This window comes from Argiope bruennichi, chromosome 11 (genome assembly GCF_947563725.1).
Source record: "Argiope bruennichi chromosome 11, qqArgBrue1.1, whole genome shotgun sequence".
Taxonomy (NCBI): Eukaryota; Metazoa; Arthropoda; class Arachnida; order Araneae; family Araneidae; genus Argiope; species Argiope bruennichi.
The window spans coordinates 21,491,847-21,513,683 of NC_079161.1; positions in this window are offsets into that span (position 1 = coordinate 21,491,847).

The window sequence follows — 21,837 nt, forward strand, 5'->3', positions numbered from 1 at the left end:
TCAAATTCTTTTTTCCAATCGATTGAGAAAAACATGTCTAAAGCACACATTCGATTTTCAGACACCATTAAGGCATGTCAGGGATTAATCGTCAAATAATTGGCCAAGGATCACTTGATAGATTCAGTAAAAGTGCAAAAGTTCATATTCCTTAACTATTGTACGTCAATGGCATGACAAATTTTGTGACTACAACTGCAGTTTTGTGTCAAATTCTTTTTTCCAATCGATTGAGAAAAACATGTCTAAAGCACACATTCGATTTTCAGACACCATTAAGGCATGTCAGGGATTAATCGTCAAATAATTGGCCAAGGATCACTCGATAGATTCGGTAAAAGTGCAAAAGTTAATATTTCTTAACTATTGTACGTCAATGCCATGATAAATTTATTACAGAGTATGCAAGAAAGCTTAGACCACCCCCGCTAGTTTTTATGTCAAAGTTTTATTTTGGTGTTCTCAATCGACCCAGGCAGTATTAAGATGCATGAAAACAGAAAATTAAAAATTCGGCTTGAAAGAACAGAAACAAGCCTAATTGTTGGTATTACAGAGAAAGTATCTGAAACATAATTAGGACTATTGAATGAATGAAATTAAATAATTATGAAGATAATTTTTATCATCACTTATTTAAATATATATCAGCTTTTAATTGTTCAATCATAATCGTTGGACATTCAAATATATGCGGGAAGATACATTATGCGATTACGTTCTGGGCGAATTTTTTGAAAAATGCTCTAAAATAGTTATATTTTTGAGTGAAAAAGGTTGAAAAGAAAAACAGCTATGAAATCGAAATTTATCAGTCAAGAGACAATATTTTTTTGAAAATTCGAAAAAGATATATGTGTGTATTAAAAAGATGAAGCAAAAACTTCCATCTTTATCGAATTATTTACTTAAAATTTTCCAGATAGCTTAAGAAATATCAAATTCCTGAATTAAAAAATAAGCTATATTTCTATCTATTCATAAATATTGAGATTCGACATAAATAAAATAGAATTTTCATTTTTTTTTTTTTTTTTTTTTTTACATTGTGAAACATTAAGACAACTTTAAATTATTTCTAAATAAATAGATTGCTAATTCTTTGGTCCAAGAACTGCAAAACATATTGGGAAATTATTATATTAAATTTGAACTAAAACTATGCATTAGATTTTAATTTATGAAATTTTTCGTAAGAAAAATTTAACAAAGATCAGAATTTTAGAAAACAGCATCTAAAGATGTGAAACAGTATGGAAACGTAAGTAAATTTAAATATCAAAAACAGTGTAACTGCCCTAAATGTAGACTTAGAAACAAAATTTAACCGGTTTTCTTAAGAACATTACGAATATTAAATTTTTTTTAAACAAATCATTATTTTGCAAAAAAAAAAAAAAAAAAAAAAAAAAAAAAAAAAAAAAAAATCGCATATTTATCTACCAAAATAATCATTAAATTTCTGACAAATACGACATTTAAAAATCTCATAAGAATAAGGGATTGAAATTTTTAATTCGTGCCCACATTCTCTTTGAAATTATCTGTCAGCTCATTCCCTACATTTTCAAAATGTACTGATCCAACTGAGACAAGATTTGATTCAAAACTTTATATTTGACATCTATAATATATGTAGTGCAATATTTTAAAAAGTTACTAAAATTATGGAAAAATTTTCAGAATTATTAAATTGGTATCATTAAAAAGACTTTTTAAAATCTCAAAATGGATTCAAATTCATTTTTATATATTTAGTATTTTCGAAAGTTATCGCAAAGAAACTTCAAAATTCAGTTTAATTTTCAATTAAAGTTCTTAAAAATTCAAAAAATCTCTTCGAGGTACATATTCCCCCCTCCCCTCCAAAGTATATATGTGTCAAATTTGGCAGATGTTGGTCAAACGGTCTGGCCTAGAGAATCCCAAAACACACATACACACACTCATCTTTATTATTTTTATAAATTACCATCATATCATCAAGGCTCAGATAATATTCAAATAATGGCTTATGAATATTAGATTCAGTATTAAAGAAAAGTTGGTAGCAAAGCTTCTAAAATAGTTGTAATATTCAATTCAATATTAAAAAGTTGGTAGCAAAGCTTCTAAAATAGTGGTACGGGTGTGAAAAAAAATCTAAATCAAATGGAAAATATTTTTACATAACAAGAAATTTTTTTTTCAATGCAAGAGAGGCATTCGGGTGTGACAATTTAGTAAATATTTCTTGCTTACACGTTATCTGAATTTTGCATTGTTGCGCTTCTACTTCTGAACATAGTTTAAGTTGAGAAATGCAATCTAAACGCATATCTGATATGACAACATGCATACAAACTTGCAAATTTATTGTCTCGATTGAGTGCAGGATATGAAACATTAGGAATTTTCAAATTCATGATTGAACTATGCGTGATTTCCGAAATGTAAAATGGTGCGAGTTGCTATCCTATTATTAAATGAATTTGACGAACTATACTTGTCATTTCAAGGACAACAAATGATCGGAATGAACTTAACTTAGTATATAAACTTAAATATGCGCCTCAGATTTATAATATACGCCCCCCCCCAAAAAAAAAATTCTTAATCCTTAACAAGCCAGTATATATACTAGATGATATACGATTCACTACTGTGGGGAACGTGATGTGCTAGGATAGAACCTGGGACCTTGTGGTTAGCAGTCCAGTAACTAAACCATTATACCAAAACGATCATTCGGGTAGAAGAGTTGTTAACTGGCTTATATGGTATTCACCACAATTACTCTCCTTCCAGTGAGTCGGAGGCGAGACAAACGATATGACTGTTGGGTGGTGATATATTGAGTAGTTATTAATAGTTGTTTTAATGAACCTACCCAGTTGATTAGCGCCAAGCGTTATGGCGAGCGTGTGTGGGTGCTGATACGCCAAGTGTGTCTGGCGACTTTGGGTTGCTGCGTCAAGTGAATCTGACGAGTTAGGTTTTGCTGCGTCAAGTGAATCTGACGACTTCGGTTGCGGGTAGATGGCGCCACAACAGCTGTACGAAGGTTGAAGGTTCATTGTCCGAGGTCACAAATATGGGGAACGTGATGTGCTAGGATAGAACCTGGGACCTTGTGGTTAGCAGTCCAGTAACTAAACCATTATATCAAAACGATCGTTCTGTGGTTAGCAGTCCAGTAACTAAACCATTATATCAAAACGATCGTTCTGTGGTTAGCAGTCCAGTAACTAAACCATTATACCAAAACGATCGTTCGGGTAGAAGAGTTGTTAACTGGCTTATATGCTATTCACCACACTACCATCATAATTCCCTTCGCATACCACATCAAATTTAATTTCTATTCTTCTTATCTTCAGGCATCAATATCCTCTGTTTGAATGGATTAATGCTAAATGTCTCCTTAAATATTTTTAAAAATATAAAGACTATTTATAGGTTCAGTGACAAAATACCTAACCTTACACCTGAGAATATAAATTAAAATGTGTGAGGATCATTCCATTCCACATAAATCTGTTGGCACAAAAACAGAGGAAGAGCAGATTGCAATTTTTTTTATCGGAATGCTTCCACATAAATAAAATGTAGAAATTAGATCGTACATTATACTGTTCGTGAATGCATATCCATTCAAATTATAAAACGAAATTATCTTCCAGGGATAGTAGAGTAGAAAGCGTTTGTATTACTTTCGATTCTCAACGCTTCCAATTTCATAAGTTGTATTTAAATTTGATTTATATTTATATTCAATTTATAATCCAATTATTAAATTAAAATTATATTTAAATTTTATAATTACGATTGAAGTAATTTTCCTTCCAGGAATAGTAAAGAAAAGAGTTTGTATTGCTTTCGACTCTCAAAGCTTTCGATTCCCAGTTATATTACATACAATGCATCCTTTTTGAACATACGGAAATGATAAAGTGGACGGAACTTCCGGCCAGTTGAAATAATGAATTTAAAAGTCTGACCGGAGGTAGCCCATCACGGTCGAGAACTCCGTTGACATTGCAAGAACGCAGGAACACTCCTGCACATATTTTTACTCAAAAGGGTTTATATTTCTCACAGTTGCACTCATCCTATTTGGGATTTTGCAAGAGCAAAAGAATGCTGCGAATGAGATTCAAGTCCCAGTACTTATGTGCCCAGATTTCTACATCTGACGTACCATTTGAGATAGCCTGCTGCGTTATTTTGTCTCTTTTTAATCATTTGTATTTTATTGAAAATGGAAAGGTCACAAGATGATTGTTTACAATTGACAAATGCATCCTGACAAAAATAAAAACTAGTTTGGTGACTCTTGAAATAATATGTAATTTAATAATGTACTGACATTCCACCTTTAGCACAACTTAGTAATGACAATTGTTTCCTTTCTTCTAAAAATCTTATTCATAACAAATTAGAGCCAAAGATTCGCATTTCATTTTGCCAGGTAATCACGATCACTAAGCAGCGACAACTACAGAAACGACCGCAGCGACATCCTAGAGGGCGCTGATAACAGTCACAATTTTTAAAAATAAAGGAATTCGGTTTGTTGCTTCTTAACAAGCGAATATTTGAAGTTTGGAAGCGCATTGATATATTTTTGATTCGCATTAATAGATCAATTAAAATATGCATGCTTAAAATTATTTTTACTATATCTCGCATTCGAGTATAAAACTTTATATCCAAGAATGTGTATTTCCTAATTCCACCACGATATTTGCTATACTTACAATAGAACACCTACTACTACTCTACATGCAAATACTCATCTATCTAGACCAAATTAAGACTTTTAGGATTCGTAGGTATTGCAAACACTTTCCCTTTTCCACCACAAATTCAAAAATCAAGATATTTTTGTACAGAAAATTTTAGCAATATAAACAATTTTTAAGTAACAGATTTTATAACAAACAGAAATAATAAAAATAATAATAACTGATGATCTCTTTAAAGAAAAGTTGATTTTTGGATTTTGAGAGTAGAAAAATAAATAAATAAAAAGAAAATTGGAAGGAATTTTAAACGAATTTTTAAAAATATACTACAATTATTTTTTTAGCGCTGTGACTCATTTAAAAAGTTCATCAGCAAAGTTTACAAACAATTAGAAACAAAATTATAGTAATGATTCTATTAAATGTGCATAAAGATATAAACAATATTTATCTTGCTCAAATTCCTGTTAAGGCGATAACTAATTTTTTCAAATAAGCAGACAATTAAATATTAAGTTTCTAAACTTAAAAAATATTGAATAATGCTTAAACTTTCAATATTTCCAATTTTTTTAATTAAATAATTTTTTCAACATTTAAGAATGATGATTCAAATAATAGAATATTCAAGTCGGAAAGGACTGAATTAGTACTGAACACAATCTATTACTGAAATTGTAACAGGAATCGTGGGAAAAAAATCGGTTTTGTTCAAAAAAGAGAGGGAGAAACCCGCCCCAGAAAAATGCCTTATGTGCTAATAAAAAAATGTCGCAAAATTTTGTTTCAATAATCATAATTGAATTTTAGATATTTATTTTGTACTTACAAAACCATTTTTTAATTAACATACTATTGTTTTAAACCGATATGCAGATGAAAATATTATTACATGAAAATCAATAGCACTCTATACAACATACAATAAATATATGAAGCAAATTAAATCAAAATAATTGTCAGAGATTTGTTTTGATAATTTTTGTTAATCAACCATATCTTTTTTGTTAAAATCCTGGATTTCTGAAAAATTATATATGGGATAACTAGAACCTTCTTTAATATAATGATACATTCAAAAATCCAACAACATTTACAAAATAAAATTATATTTAACATATTTTTGTTAAAACTTTTTCATTCACTCAAAATATAGTTAATAACAATTGAAAAGGACATTAAACTTACTTGCTTCTAACTTTGAAGAATCCTAAAAAATCTGCTAAGTCTTCAAGCATGCATTTCATTCGCTGAATTACACCACATATTGCAGCGAACAGCAATAGAGTTCGGATTGAACATAAACAACAATTTGGTGCGGGACAAAAAAAAAAAAAATCAGTCATTCTCTAAAGAACGAGGCAGTTGCAGTTAATAGATTTTGCAATGCTTCATTGAATGGAAATTTGAGATTTGATTTTCTTTTTTGTGTTTTAAGACAAAAGAGATTCGAAATAAATATTTTTTTTTACTTTCTAATTTGAAGTTTTGTGCGACGTCTATCTCTGTGACAAGAATATTTTTTTGTAAACTAAAATAATTTGCTCAATAATGTTGTGACTGTTACAATTATAAGTTATTATTACGTGCAGTAACACCATACAGCAGTCCAGGGGTAATAATAATTTTATTGATTAGTCCACTTAGTTTGTTTTCTTCTCTTAAATTTCTAGTTCAGAGAGAGATTGTTTCAATATATAGAAAATCTCTCAGGGATATTGCTATTTCGAAAATTATTTGTGGTGAAATGCTGTATTTTTTAATCCCTTTGCATGCCTATTTCCGGTCTGATTAGCCATTTTTCAGAACACAATGTTTGCACATTCTTGTTGTAAAATGATTCTTAAAAAAGCCGTATAACAGCAAAAAATTTAATTTTTCTAATTTATAATAAGCATACAATTACTTCTGAGATCTCTATTAAAAGGAATTCTTATAGTCATGTATGTATAATAATGCATCTAATTCCTTTTCGGAGTGCAAAGAGTTAAATGTCGTTTTCTGGAGCGATCCATCCAGTGGAAGAAATAGTCTTTGTAACTTCTTGCGCCAAGCAATTCTCTAAATAATCCCATGAAAATAATTTATTTTCTAGTTTAAAGTTTCCAATATATGCAATTTAGAAGGTAGACGGTGAATGGTATTTGGTAAAAGAATTGTAATATTTTTGCAAGCGTGTAAGAGAGGAGTAATTAACATGAAAGAATCAAACAATTTTTCCTGTGGATGAAAAGTTTTATCTAAAGCTAAACGTCCTGCAGTAAAAATGGAATGACTGCTATGGATTCGAAAATTGAATTTTTCAGCCAGAGATGAACCAAATGTTGAGGAGAATTGATTTTAGATGCATCAGTAACGATAATGAAATGATTCTGGAAAAGCATTCTGAATACAATCTTATAAGTAATTGTTTATTTTTGTACATAAGAGATTCTGATTTTGAAAATGAAACTTTGGGAGTAATATTTCAAAAAAGAATTGGATTGGCAATGGGTATTTCAGACAAATGAAGTTTATGTAGTTTCATGAAGTTGTTTTATGTTTGGATTTTTGAAAATATTCGAAATACAACTTTTAAAAAAATCATCGTTGTTTAAATGCATTTCCCGATTACTGTGATCCTACTTTGAAAGTAACGGTGAAAGAATATCGTTAGCGCCTCATGTGGGACTGAAAAACCGAGTGATTTTTTTCGAAAGAGGCTTCAATAATAAGAACAATATTTGGAATTCCAACCTATTATAATTATTAGAGCCAAGATTTGTACTGTACTGTATGGTTATACTGAATACTGAAATGACTGCTTTTCAGTTAAGCAAGTTACAGAAAATGCAGATTACTTGATTATCACCTATACAATTAATTACTGCTGCTAAAAAAAAAAAAAAATATGGTACTTTAATAGAAGAAGACGTGAATGGAACTATTTGACATTTGTACAAAATTCATTTTCCGATTTGAATCAAAATTAATATTCACGTTTAAACAGACTTCTTGAAAAATCAATTAATAGAACTTCCATTATTTTTTATGAGAAAAACTATTCAATTATCTCAGAATTAATACGAATGAATTATTTGTTTAGGAGGAATTCTAATCATTATTTAATAAGTTAAATCCTATGACAGAAATAAGAATTCAATTGAATTTTCTTGTGTCGTTATATTAATTAAAACAAAAGTATTTTAATATTCTATATAAAATATTAGCTAATATGCTTAATTAGATAAACTTCTTTAATTTTTTGTATATATGTAAATATAAGGAAACCTTGTTTAACGAACATAATTTGTTCCCGAATTCTTTCACTAAACGAGTTAGAGCAATTTTTACCAATTATCGAAAAAATGCCAAATAAATCTATAATATTATCTCTTGTATTAATTATACATGCTTAAATAAGATGATTGTCTACATTTGAGTTTTCCAACTCTTCCCAAAGTTAGCAACAATGATTTGATATGAGATTCGGCATAATCGTTAAATAAATTTGTATCACAGCTACTGCTTTATTAAGGTAAAGATTTTTAACATATGATTCACCATACAATTCAGTTTCGCATGCTTTTAACATAGTCCTGAATCTATTGGAAAGTTGCACTTAATCCTCTAACGTTAGGCTAGTTTGATATGCACGATTTTGTTCGGTCAGACGATACAGCGCCCTCTATCTAATCATACTATCACAGCGCCCTCTATCTAATCATACTATCGCAGCGCCCTCAGCCAAACTAAATTCTTGTTAAAGATTTGTTTAAAAAATTTTAAGATAGTTTTAATAAAATTAAAAAAAATTAATATTAAAAATTATTCAGATATTATATTTAAATCTCTGAATTTTCACATTATTTTTGTTCGATTGCGTTGTATTTTAACATGCTTATCATATAGCGTGATCTGACAGGAAGAAGTAAATATGTAATCTGACACAATAGGTTCGTGTTATGGATGGTGTTATATTTATTCGTGTTCCATTTTATTATATCTGATTTTTACATTAAAAAAAACACTTGCTATTGTTGTTGCTACTTATTCTGAAATCTTAAGAATATTTTGAAAAAAACCTTTCTTTTGTTAATAAATCTAAAATTAACATTCTATGTTTATCTTGTATTAGATAAATAATACATTCATATTTATACTCTATACAGCAGAATAAAATTTGTTGATTATTTTGATTTGGAAGGGAATTTACAGCATGAAAATTGTAGCTGTTGTTTGTTTGCGTTAATAAAGTAATTTTTTTATTTGTATAAAGTATAGATAAATACTTCCTGTGCAAAGCTTTCTTAAATACAAATCACATTCAGTACCTGTAACAGTACATCAACCTCTGTGTAATATAATTAAAAATTCTGTACATGAAATTAAAAATTTTCGCTAAGAAAATTACGGTTGGTTGACAACGATAAAAATATTTACTGCATGTTTTATTGAAATCTGCTACGCCTGCTAGCAGTCGTAAATCTTCGAAGGTAGTTGCAAAAGATACTGTACACTAAGTTTCTCAATTGAATTTTATATGCTTTTTTTTTTGTAATTAAAAAAAAAGCAATGGTTGATACAACAATTCGCAGTAATGTAATATGTTATTTTGGTTTCATAATATAAAGGAAAAAATTAGAATGTTCAAAATTGCATAATAAAAGTTTATTCATTATTTAAAATAACTTTGTTTTGGTTAAAATTATACCTATCTGTGCAATTCTAATCAAAGTGCAATAGTTTCTTGTTTATTGAAGCAATCATTCGACAAAAAGAGAGTCACTTTCCTGAAGCCAAAAAAGCACATTTTTGGAATTATGACAGTTTGCCTGGCGGTATGTCACTCTGTCTGCGAACACGATAACTAAAAAAATGCTTTAAATTAGCCATGCTTTTAATTAGGTATTAGGGCTATCTTTTAATTAATTAAAAACTATTTTTCACAATTTTACAGTTTGAGCTCTATCTCGACTCCTTCTGCTTCTTTTCTTTTGCCGTTGAAGAAAGATTGCCGATTTTTTGGGGGAGGAGGAGGTTGAAGGCTGCTTAAAATAAGAAATTTTGCGGTATTATTCCTGTTACAAGTCGTTTGATGATCTTATTGGTGATTCCTGAGTCGAAAAAATATTTAACATCCTGTAAATTTAATTTGATTTTATAATCAGTTAATTTCCAATTCAAACCCAAGAAATTAGTTCCCTATTCGGGTGTTTTTTTCACACTCTTACAACAAAAGCTACAGTTCCATACAGTCTTTTTTCTTCAAATTCCGAGGAACATAACTAATAAAAATAATTAATGTTATTTTTCCATTATACTAGTCGTCAACTATAGAAGATTTCGTATTTCGTAGCATTTTGAATAACCGTCTCTAAATTTCTTTTATATGAAATATCAAAACACAAGTCAAAAGTAAACGAAGTATTTACCCCCCCCCCAAAAAAAAAAGGCAATTACGACGCAGTGTCTACGTTAAATTACCAACATAAAGAAATCATAAAAGCAAGTTCAGAAATCATAAAAATTATAGATACTCTCTATCATCTTCATTCTCTATCATAATAAAAGCCTTTTCCAAATCTCAGCAAACGAATTAGATTTTCTCAAAATATAAGAATCGCGTTGAATAAATTTGCATAGAGATTTTTTTTTAATTATTCGAAGTTTTTTTTTTAACTCTCCATTTTTGCCTTCTTGCTACAATCATGCACAATTCGAATCCAAGAATTAACTATCACACCGGATTACTTTTATTACGAAGTATGTAATATATTGAATTTGTGCCCTTATTGAAACATTTCCCCTTGACATTGCATTTTAATAGATCCCGAATAATTTGTTGGTTTTGTAATGATCAGGAATTTTTGGAATTTTATGTAATTTATTATTTAAGGACATTAATTTTTAAAAGTCATAATTTGCTATCATACTTTTTTTTCTCAGTGAAATGGTAACACCATATCTTAAAGTAATAATTTCAATGATAAAGTCTTTAATATATGACTATATGATCCCTCTGTAACATTTGAAACTATTCAATTTGTTCTTAATCCTTATTTATTAAACTACTCACGCCTAAAAATGAAGCATAAAAATAAATTTCTTACCAGTTCGAAATTTCGTAATTTGGATTTCTAAGAATTTATGAATTTATAATGAAATCCGTAGAGCTATTCTTAAAGTTCAAGACAAGAGTGGCCGGTTTTCTCATTTCACTAAATCCCAACAATAAAATTATATGCAGGCAGTGTGGAAGCAATGATTTTAAATATTAAAATTATTTCTATTTTAGAAAGACAATTGTTTGAACCTGTTGCACTATCAAAACAGTTAAGGTTAGAGTTAACAGTTAAGGTTATGAAATTAGAGTTGCCAAAAAAACGTGAAAATTCTAATTTTGGTAATTTTAAGCCCAAAACAATATTTTCAGACATACTAGAACATATTACAATTCTTGAACAATTTTTTTTATGTCTGAATTTTATGAGTTTCTTTTTCAATTTCATTTTAGATTCAAAATTTTATCATTATATTCTTTTAACATTGCGCGCTGTGAAATTTGCAACTGTTATTGGTATCAACATATCCTAATTTATTATTTATGATGCATTAAATTTTAACACTTATCTAAATACCTAATTTATTATTTATGATGCAATGAATTTTAAGATTTATCTAGATATCTAATTTATTATTTATGATTTAATGAATTTTAAGACTTATCTACATAATAAAAGAAGTAAAAAATTCATTCGAAAATATTTTTTTTGGAGTGTGTGTGTGAAGGAGAAAAGGGTTTCTTGACTCTTTCTGTAACTTCGATGATAGAATAAAGGTGAAGTGAAATAGAAAAGTGAATCTCAAATCGAATTAATGATTTTCGGAATGTAAAAGATCGACTAGTATTTTTCCTTGCCAGTTTTCCATTATTACACTTCCAGAAATTCCCTCTTAAGCCGCTATTGATTTCAAACACGCTGGCTCAACACAGACTGGACTGAGGCGCCACCTATGTGCAATTAGGAAAAGTAAACTGTGTAAAAAAAAAAAAAAAAAACTTGTTTTCAATCAGATTTGCTTTTGAAAAAGAAAAAGATGAAATACGAAACTTGCAATTTTTCCTCAGAGATTCTGTTTAACGCTGAAATAAGCAATCATGTTAAATTTCCAATGATACTCCATCGATAAACATTCGAAAAGATGAGATGTGCAAGCAGCAAAGTTTCTACAAATTGAAGACTCAAATTCTACCACTTTATATAGAAATAAATTTTTTATATAAAATTTTGGTTTTGGGGAGAATGTCATACTCCCATTCGGTCTCCAGACATGGAGGGAGACGGACGTCCTGATAGCAGATGCTCTAGCAACCCTTCAACGAGCAGCTCAGGAAGAAATCGTAGAATTATGGTAGTAGGCTTTAAAGGCGATGACGATGATTTACGCTCTTCCTCCAGGGGAAGTAATCACTCCTACAAACACACTCCACCCTTGGGAAAAGACAACAAGTCAAGGAATGTTGCAAATCCCAGAATAAGTAGCTATGATAAAAACAAACAATTACAAGAACATATGGATTATATGGAAACCGTTATGAATAATGCAAGGATTAAAAGAATAGAGGAATTACGAAAATTAAAGAAAACCACCAAGGAAAATTACCCCAACTTTGAAATCGATCTAGCCGTAAATGAAGATAAACAAATGGAAGTTGATAAACCATCCCAAGCCAAACACAAAATAGATGATGAAAACACAGAAACCTTCCAACAAGTTAACCCCAAAAAAGCAGCTAAGACCAAGAAAATAGAGGAAAATGCTGAAAACATGGACACATCCAACAGATATGAAGTACTAAGTGAAAACCAAGAAAAACCTATTAACAGGCCCGCTGCAATAAACATGAAACTTTCAAGCAAATACAATATTACACTCCAAGAAATCCATAGGAAATTCCCCCAAACAGAAAATAAACTCATCAGAAATATGATCGCAATCTACCCAGCAAACGAAGATGAGAGAACCCAAATCATAGAACTCTTAACAGAAAAACAAGAAGAATTTATCTTATCCGAAAACCAAGATGAAAGACCCCTAAAAGTTATTATTAAAGGACTCCCAATTAACGCTGATAAAGAGGAAATCAAAAAGGAACTTGAGGAAAGAAATTACATTATCAACAGAATCTCCCAACTTAGAAATTACAAACAGCAGTCCCTATATCCCATCTTCCTGTTGGAAGTCAAGAAAACTAAAAATGCCATCAGCATATACAATGAAAAATCCATCCTCTATCTAAAAATCAAGATTGAAAGTTACCAAAGAAAATCAACTGCAACAATGTGTTACAACTGTGCTGGATTCTACCACTCCGCTAGAAATTGTAGGTTAGCACCAAAGTGCATCAAATGCGGCGGCAAACACGCAACAAGAGACTGTAATATCACCGAAAAGATCATGGATCCAGTATGCGTTAACTGTAATGAAACTGGTCACACAGCTGCCTGGAAAGGATGTCCCAAATTCCCCAAACTGACAACTATTAATGGAAGACCCTCTTATGCAGAAATGATGAAGAAAAATCTTAGAAAACAAGACTCTGAACCCATTCCCCCACCACGAAAACAGAACACGGAGCCAACTTTGACAGCAGCTGAAGAACTCCCCTCTCTCCTAGAAACCTTCCAAATACTTAAAGATCTCAGAGAAATACTTAAAGAGTTCCCAAAACTAATCGAAGCAGCCAAGCTCGCAAAGAAAACTGAAAATAAAGAAGAAAAAAAGATGATAATCCTGAACGCACTGATCGGCTAAGTCCCACCAAAAGTTAAGTCAACCCTCTGCAATATACCAGCTTTCTGATTGGCCACCTACGTACAATAGTTTATCCCTCACCGAGCTCAGAAAACCTTCTGCATCACCCTCTCCCACACCCCTGACAACCTGCTTTCCTATTGGCCGAGACAACTCTCCCACTCTCCCTCACCTTCAAGGACCAAAACTCGCTTGAAGATCCATGCCACTTGCTCTCCTTCCACCATTGAGTCAAGACCTATCACAGTTATCATGGCAAAATACTATAAGTCAAGTTTCTACCAGTTATGTCATTTAAGGGGATAGTCCTACTCCAAGGACGGGTACCCCGATAAGCTTTCATCGTGAACTCGAGAATGTCATACTTACTTCGCACTGGGGATGCTTTGAACATCAGGAAGGTTCCCCCGAGCAGAAATCTACTTTTGCGCTTCGGTAGATCGACATCCGCAAATCGCGGTGTCCCTGTCAATAGAAAAATTCAATACTATTCACATCTCCAAGCGTCTATTCTATTCAGTCTGTTTGTCCGAAGCACAAGATATTTTTGTTGCGCACGGATTTTCTGTGAGTAGCAGTCTCTTCCAAATTCTGGTGAATGGAGTTAATTACGAAGTACTAGTAATCACTAGGTTACGGTATATTATGAACGAAACAATGCGATAGGGGGAATCGGTAAGCTTTCAATGAAAAGTGTGTCTTAATACTAATTTATATTTAGGTTTCATGTAGAAGGGATAAAATCTTTATCAATTCTAGTATTATTACAAGTTGACTTGTGATTCAATATGAGAATACTAGTCGATTTTTTTTATATTCCTAAAATCATTAATTCGATTTGAGATTCACTTTTCTATTTGAAACCAATAACACTTTTCTGTTGAAACCAATAACAGGAAATATTGCGGGCACTTTCCGTGCCCGCAATATTTCTTCGAAAGGAGAAAGAGTGCAATAATGAAACTTCAATGTAAAGTGTGTTTTTTGTTTATTGGGTCAGGATTTTTAAATGCTGATATTTCAACTGAATTATTCCATGCTTGCAGAATAGAATTTAATTTTCCATGCATTTTCTGTATGTGTAATATTTAGAAATTTTTAATTCTTGTTTATTTTAGCTTATCACTGACGTTTTTACTTTTCAACTGATCGATTAAAAAAATTTTGATGTCACTTTGGAATAAATTTAAGGAACAATAAATCTGATGATTAAAATGTTGGAAATTAAACTAAAAATTTTGCTATTTATTACACTTGACCATCTGTGCCTCTATAACGATTTTTTTTTTATGCTGAAAGTGAATCACACATAATATGTAGGAATTAAAGGTACAAGAATTTATTTATATGTAGACTTCTATGAGAAACCTCCAGCAATCAGAGCTCATAGTTTGGGCTCATTCCGATAATTTTCTAAAAAAAGTTGCTCCATAAATCACTAATGCATTCAATTTTTACAGCATTTTTTCTTTCGATAAAATATTCATCATATCGATGTTCAATTTCGATGAATTTATTATATCTTTAAATACTTATTTATCTAAATATTTTCACTTCCATTACTAAAACCTGTTGTGTCAGATTACCTATTTTCTGCTGTATCAGATTAAGAATGTTAAAATGCAACGGCAATCGAACAAAAATAATATGAAAATTCATAGATTTAAATTTAAGATCTAAATACATTTTTTAAATAGCATTTTTTTTTTTCATTTATTAAAACCATCTGAAAAGTTTGTAAACAAATCTTTAATCTTTCAACTTTTTAAATGTCATTTAGATTGAGGGCGTTGCGAAGTAAGATTGAATCGAGGGCGCTGCGATAGTATGATTAGATAGAGTGCGCTGCGATAGTATGATTAGATAGAGTGCGCTGCGATAGTATGATTAGATAGAGTGCGCTGCGATAGTATGATTAGATAGAGTGCGCTGCGATAGTATGATTAGATAGAGGCGCTGTATCGTCTGACCAAACAAAATCGTGCATATCAAACTATCCTAACGTTAGACGATTAAGTGCAACTTTCCAATAAATTGAGAACGATGCTAAAAGCATGCGAAACTGAATTGTATGGGGAATCATATGTTGAGAATCTTTACCTTAATAAAGTAGTAGTTGAGATACATATTTATTTCACGATAATGCTGCGTCTCATTATCGATAACTTTTGAAGAGTTGACAAAATCAAATATAGACAACCATTTTGTGACAAAACGTATTATTAATACAAAATAATATAACAGATTTGTTTGACAATTTTTTTTTCGGTATGGAATGCATTTACATTGATCCTGCGAGAAAAATTGCTTATCTTAATGAGTATTTTTCATCAAGAAAAGAATTCGGGAACAAATTACATTTGTAAGCAAGGTTTCATTGCATTTATGTTTACATATATACAAAACATAAAAAAAAAACAACATTACATGCAAAAACATTAAAGAAGTTTATTTAAATAATCATATTAGCTAATTTTTTATAATTAAAATATTCAATTAATTAATAGAACTTGACACAAGAAGATTCAATTGAAATGTTAATTCTGTCGTGGGATTTAACTTATTTATTAATGATTAAAATTCCTCCTAAATATATAATTCATTCATATGAATTACAGAGATAATTGAGTCGGTTTTCTAATAAAAAAATACTGGAAATTATATGAAATGCTTTTTCTAGAAGTCTCTTTAAACTTGCATCTTAATTTTGATTCAAATCTGAAATTGAATTTTGTAGAATGTCAAGCACCTCAGTTCATGCTTTTTCTTATTGAAGCAGCATATTTATTTCTTTTGGGGCAGTAATTTCACTGACGATCTGCATTTTCTGTAGCTTGCTTAAATGAAAAGCAGTCGGTTTTAAGTTCAGTACTCAGTATAACCATAAGCCTTTCTCTGTAACAATCGTGTGGGAGGAATTATTATCCTTAAAGCACTATTACGGTAGGCATTTCGTTGAATTTTAACTTTAGTTCAGTATCTGACTTGGTCTTATAAGGCATTTTTGATCTGTAATTATCAATCATATGAATATCCATCAAAACGTCTTTAGTGGCACCTAGATTATAACATTTTTTTTACTGCTCAACATATTTGTCCAGAATTGCTATAAAAGTACCACAAATTTCTTCCTTACATGTGTAGGGGGAATCCATCCTCAGTAACGTAAGGTGCATCATAAAATTGTTTTTTTAAAAATATTTTTCTGTGTCAGGTTCAACATGTTATGGTGTTTTGTTGATGAAGGTTGTTTTCCATTCACAAGGCCAGATTAATATTTAAAACATAACAAATATTTCAATATTTAAAATTAAGGCCTTCAATATTTAAAAAAAAAGTTAAGGCTTTCGATATTTTAAAATTAATTAAGGCCTTCAAATTCTACTCCTGCAGAATGTGTGTACACAGACCGTTTCAGAACGAAAGGAGAGAGAATGTAAGAAAATATATCGCCAGTCTAAAATACCCGGATGAAATGACAGCATATCCTGATTAAGTCACGTTGATAGTTCAGCTCTTGATTATGCAATTTACATGTAACAATTTCTGATTCGCATTTGAAGATTGGTTGGCATTCATTAAAAAATGTCCCTAAAACTTTAAGAATGAAACGAAAATTACTTCTAAATAGAATATATTATGGTGTTTATGATGATGATGTTTGCCTCTCTGTCAGGTTAATGTACAATAAATTTAGTTTTAATATTTGAAATTTATGACAAAATTGCCTTCAAACTCTATTTCTGCTGTTCTTTATTACCTTTTTCTTCATCTGGTTTCTCATATACATCTAAATTTGATATATAATATTGATATTTTTTTCAAGTTTGGGAAGTGATATTTTTTTTCAAGTTTGTAGTTTCATGTAATAATATCGTTTCTGAAAACACGCAGTTTAGCGCCAAAAGTGAGAATAAGATCCATCATGGTGGCAATTTTTTATTTGTGCCTTGACGTTCAATTGATTGAAATGTTTGCATATGTCAGAAAAAACATCTATTTTAAAAGCCACATAATATCCAACAACTGTAGGTATTGTTCAATTTCCCCCTCATTTTACAGAAACAGTCCGATTTCTTTCAAGTAGTCACCAAACCTTTGAAGTACAATCCCGCGACACAACCAGCAAACATTATTATACATTAGTAAGCTATTATACACCGAGTTGACTTCATTCAACAAAGCATCAAACTTTCGTTTATTTAAAGCTTGTGACGATATGAGGTTGACTATTTTTGTGACTAACGCTATTACCTTAACAAGAGATGTTAAACCACTCTTAGCATACAAAACTTGTTAGTGAATAATGCAGTGAAATTCCAGAATTGAATGTCCTATGTCTCTTTGAAATAAACTAATAAAACTATTTTTTCCCCCACCATATTTGGAGCACCATCAGTTGTTACTGAAACAATTCTTTTCAAATCAATTTCTTTTTCAGCACGCGATTTCTTAACATCCATACAAATATCTGTGCTCTTTGTAGTTGTTAATGATTGTTATTGCAATTAATTCTTCCGTAATGATGTTTCCTACAAAATATCGAGCAAAAATAGCTAGATGTGCAGATTCAGTGACGCCAGTACTTTCTTCAAGACATAGAGATATAAAAGGAGCGGAGTTAATGTCATCTGTTACATTTCCGACCAGTTTTAAGATTTTTTCTTTCATTGTGCTTCTTGATAGAGGAGTATCTTTGATGCGCTGAATTATCGTACCTTTATTATCAAAATCCTTAAAAAGTGAGGACGCGCATGCTAAGCAGGCTTCCTTTAAAAACTCGACCTCTTGAAAAGGCTTACTATGCCGATCAATGATTTTTGCAGCCAAGTAACTTGCAGGTTTCAAAGGAAGAAATGTTTGTGGAAGAAAGTCATAAGTTAGTAATTTTTATAATTTAAACATTATGCCTATCATAAAATAACTTTTATATTTAAAAAATAATTACTTTGATTTATAAAGTGTACAAAAATCACACAGATGACATTCAGCGTCCACATATCGCTGGTAATAATAAAGATGAATATGTATGTATTTGTTCTCTTCAAGGCACCATTTGGCTAACATTTCTTAAAGTACAAAGCCGTAGCTTTGGCTGAAACGCCAACGGATGAATCATAGGAAGTAGTCTGACTGCAAGCTAGCAGGTGTGTAGAATGTTTTCAAACCGTTGGCGGCAGCTTCCCATCTTCTATATTTCTTTCAGAAAACTACATATTAGACAGATATCGCATCTGTATTTTCCATAAATAGATACTTTTTTCAATAAGACAATGCCTTTCGTCTGTTCAGTCTTCAACTACAAAGGAAATTATGAAAATGGTTCAAAATTATCCATTTTTAAATTTCCTGAGAATGAAAAATTAAAAGCACAATGAACTCACATTATCAAACTAACCCTCTTAGTAAACGAAATCCTAAAGCTCAGATACTTCCCCAAATGCTGGAAAATTGCGAGAGTTATCCCTATACTTAAACCTGGAAAAGACCCCTCCCTGCCAGTCAACTACAGACCAATTTCCCTACTTCCAACCCTCAGCAAACTAACTGAAAAAATAATCCTCACAAGATACTTAACACACAGTAAAGAACTTGGCATCTCAATCCCACAGCAATTTAGCTTCACGGAGAAACTCTCCACCACTCATCAATTACTCCGCATGATAGAATTCCTTCATGAAGGCAGGAAAAACAAAAAACCAACAGCAGCCATATTCTTGGACATAGCAAAAGCATTCGATAAAGTTTGGATCCCAGGCCTAATACATAAATTAACTGCTTACAATTTCCCCAAAACAATAGTTGACATAATTAAATCTTACCTCACGGACCGATATTTCACAGTGCAAGTTAACCAGACGGACTCAACAAAAAGAAAACTCAGAGCCGGGGTACCCCAAGGCGGAATTCTGGCACCTGTCGTATTCCTACTCTATCTGAATGACATACCCCAACAAAAAGACATCATGATAAGTCTCTATGCAGACGATACTGCAATTCTCTCCCAAGGCAAAAACCCTCAGCAAACAATCATCCCCCTACAAAATTACATTAATAATCTCGAAAATTGGCTAACCCGCTGGAAAATAAAACTCAACGTGGACAATCTTATTCTTCAAGAAAAATAATAACTGGCCCAAAATCCAAATATACAAAACTGAAATCAGCTGGCAAAACGAGGTCAAATACCTGGGAATAACACTAGATAAAAACTTAAATTACAAAACGCACATAAATAAAACAAGAGAAAAATTTAATTTGGCTTTCAGAATCCAATACCCGCTAATTTGCAGAAATTCAGGTCTGTCAATAAACAATAAAGTCCTCATTTACCTAGCATATCTAAGACCAATACTTACTTATGCGTGTCCGATCTGGGCTGCTACGGCGAAAACTAACCTACAAAAAATAGTCGCACTGGAAAACAAAACATTAAGGATGATAGTCAGGGCTAGATGGTTCATCAGAAATGCGGAAATCATTAAAGCTCTGAACATCCCCCCAATCAAACAATTCATCCTCAAACAAGCCCAAAACTTCTATGGAAACATCATAAATATAGACAACCCCACCCTAAGTAACCTACCGACATATGATATAAACGACACCTGCAACAAACGCAGACCTCGCTGTGCCCTTGCAATTTAAAGTGCAGACAAATAATACATAACCCCCTTTTTTCCCCCCATACACAAGAAAACAATACTTCCAAACTAAAATAAACCATGTATGATGCACTGTAATTACTAAGGTCAGTTTCATATCACTCCAAAGTTAACCATTTTTAGATTTACGGATGGTGGGGCCTGCGGCCCCAATGAGCCGTAATCCCTCTCAACAGGTGCCTTCTGAAGGATTTCAAGCCAAGCAAAGGCTCAAGAGTAAGTACAGCTATCCAGTAACTTTCTTAAAAGATAATCAAACAATTTTCAATTTGAATTTATATTTGAATTATATTGAATGTCTTTTTAATTTATTAATAAATTGAAAGATTGATTCAATAATAATCTTGCATATCGTCACATATTTATGGACAAACATGTTTAGCAACAACATAACGCTTTCCTAAAGTGCAATTTTAATTAGTTTTAATATTTTTCTTGTTACAAGTTAATTTTATAAATTTAACAATGAAAATTGTAATCTGATTTAATAAGAATTAAATCTTAATTAATCTTTAACAAAATGTCCTATAATTTTAACAGCAATTATTAAAGCAGCTGTATAACCGAATATTAAATATATGTACACACATGATAAATGCCAAATCTCAATTTATAAATTTTGAAAGCATACATTAAAGAAAACAAAATTATAATGCAGGATTTTTTAAATTTGTTTATATTTATCTACATCTTAAAAATAATTGTATATATATAATTTCATCGTTAGTTAATTTTAATTTGTAGATTTTATTTATCTTGTAGGCTTTCCTAGGTCTGTAACCTGCATTTTCGAGATGAAGATGTTATAATATGGAATGTTTTCATGAAGAAAGTGGTTGAATTCTGATAATGTATTCTTATATAGTTTGTTGTAAATTATATATAATATAGTTAATTAGCTTGTAATATAACATGTATGCTTGTTATGTCCTTTCAGCATAAACATTTTTATCTTACCTTGCATAAAATAATTCTATTGACACAGTTGAAGTTCATTCAAAAATTTAGAATGGCCTGCTTTACTTTTATCATGTAAAAATCTTTTTAAAATAAATTGACTTAAATTGTCTCATTCATGATATTTTCTATAAAATTTATTTGAAATTGTAATTATTGCACTCCAGAATATCTTTTAATTAGTTTTACATCTTGTCAGAGCTTGCATACTTCATGTAAAAATCTTAAAATAAATTGGTTTAAAATGTCTTATTCATGATCATTTTTTTAAAGATTTATGAACAAAGTTATATAGATATTGAACTCCAGAATATCCTTTTTTTTCCTCCTTGTAAGAGCTTGTATAGCTCATGCAAAAAAGTTTTTAAATAAAATTGTTAAATTATCTTATACATGCTCATTTTTTTTAAAAGAGAGGAGTAATATATAGTAATTCTCTAGAATATCCTTAAATTAGAGTTTCATAGCTACTTTCAAGTAATGCATTTTATAGATATTTCACAATATAATTGCGAGAATAAAATTTTTAAAATCTGATTTGAATTTTAAAAAGAATTGTAAAGATAAAAATTCTATATATTTAATTGAACCAGTATTTTATAACTGCCAAACGATGTGTTTACTGTAGAGAAAGCATGAAACTGCATCCCTTTCCCCATTGGACTGTTGATATCGGCAGACTACTTTGG